The sequence below is a fragment of the Culex pipiens genome, unplaced genomic scaffold, assembly GCF_016801865.2.
Source record: "Culex pipiens pallens isolate TS unplaced genomic scaffold, TS_CPP_V2 Cpp_Un0275, whole genome shotgun sequence".
Taxonomy (NCBI): domain Eukaryota; kingdom Metazoa; phylum Arthropoda; class Insecta; order Diptera; family Culicidae; genus Culex; species Culex pipiens.
The window spans coordinates 9,151-10,971 of record NW_026293092.1 but is presented as its reverse complement, the minus strand read 5'-3'; the positions used below and the strand labels follow the sequence as shown (position 1 = coordinate 10,971).

At 48.7% G+C, this 1,821-nt stretch overlaps 1 pseudogene; it reads right to left on the bottom strand.

Annotated features, from left to right (window-relative positions):
- Window positions 1–356: 356 nt before the first annotated feature.
- On the bottom strand, window positions 357–962 carry LOC120432116 (60S ribosomal protein L8-like; annotated as a pseudogene).
- Between the last annotated feature and the right edge of the window lie 859 nt (window positions 963–1,821).

The window sequence follows — 1,821 nt, the reverse complement described above, 5'->3', positions numbered from 1 at the left end:
AAAAAAACGAAGTTGACTTTATAGCTGTCGGCCACCATTGCTAGTACCAACCACACGCTAACCATTCGATCTCAATTTTGAGATGAACGTCGCAAACCGGCTAAAAGTGAAACCACTCAACGTTGAGATGAGCAACTTGATCTCAAAATTGAGATGGGCATCTCGATCTCAAAATTGAATTGCTTTCGGTACCGGGAAAATCGCCGGGAAAGCAGGAAATCGGTTCCGGAAGGTTATTAATTGATTGAATAAATGAAAATAAACCAAAACAAAAGCATTTCAATTAGTTTCTTTATTTGCATTATTTATCAATAACAGGATTTTTCGTTTTATGTGCTTTGATGGGGTCGTGAAATATTTGTTCCGATGTTCCTTTCCGGGAAGACCATTAAATTTTACATAATTCGGTTGGCTGCTGGTGCTGGCCGGAGTAACCACCCTGCTGGTACTGTCCCTGGAACGGTGCAATCGGAAATCGGCGGAGGATAGCTGCCTTGTAGCGGAAGCCGTTTGACTGGCCTGGGCCGGGGAGGAAGTTTACGCTTGTGGTGGAGGTGGTTATCACCACCGTGATGATGCTGGACAGGGTTCATGGCCACACCACAGGGTTCATGCGCTTCACCTTGTACTTGTGGTACGCAAGACCTGCCTTCAAGATGGGCGTGGTTCGCAGACGGCAGAACCTTCTTAGCACCGGGCGGCAGTTTGATACGGTTACGCTTGCTATCCGGGTGTTATGAGCGATGACGGACGCGTAGGTTCTGGAGGTACGGGCCAGCCTGCTGGTCTTTTCGTCTTGATTGCACAAATCGTGCCAGAACAATCGGCAGAACGTTTCCGATCTGCAGCTGGGCGCGCTTTCCGCAGTACACGAACGGATTGGCAGGACTTGGGGTGGCTTAGCCGAGGGTAGTCAGTCCATGTACGCCCTTCATCAAATGCTTCGGCGCTTACGCCTTCATAAGCTCATCCGTAATGGCCGTTCCGGAACACGTCTTGCTGCCTGATGCGCTTGCCCTCGAAGCCGGGTTGACTCGCCGCTGGAAGTTGTCACAATCATCGTCCCTTCCGTTCCGGTTGCAGCATCAACACTCGGTCTCTTCGTCAGATTTCGGCGGCACGGACGAGGGTGAAGAAAACTTTGAAAGTCACTCCGGCGATAGACATGTCGTAATAGATGAAGCAAAAGATGGTCATGCGGTATGGGTTCCAGTCGGTGGACGGGTGCCAGAACAAGAACAATATTTACCATCACTACACGATGACTCGCCGCCGGAAGCCGTCGCAACCTCAAGGCAGCCGGGGATTGATCTGGCCGGTTCGGTGGACATGATGCGGTCGACGATGCGGTGCTTGTTAACCGTTATCTGCCAGCTGGCAATCGTTGTTTGATCGACATCGCCGGGAGCTGCACTCCGTCACTGAACTGAAAAAACAAAACAATTATGACCATTTGATTTCCCGGTTTTCACCGGAGAATATCGTAACGGAAAGAGAACCGTGGATGAGAAGCATACACCCAAAATTCCGAGTCGAGAGAATCGTTCCCTCAAAATTTATTGAGAGCTCAGCGCGAAAATCGTGAGAATAATGCTACCAACTCACACCACCATAACAAATGAGTTCATTCGTTAATGAAAACAACAAATCTCCAACAAGTGTCATACGTTGACATCTGACCACTCCTTGTTCACCAAGCTGTGGTGGCCGAGGCAGTTAAGTCATTGAGTTAATATGTCAAAGGTTTCTGGTTCGATTCCCGTAGTCGACACTTTTGTTTTTTTTTTTGCCGGATGAACTTTTTTTTGCAAATGAACCTCG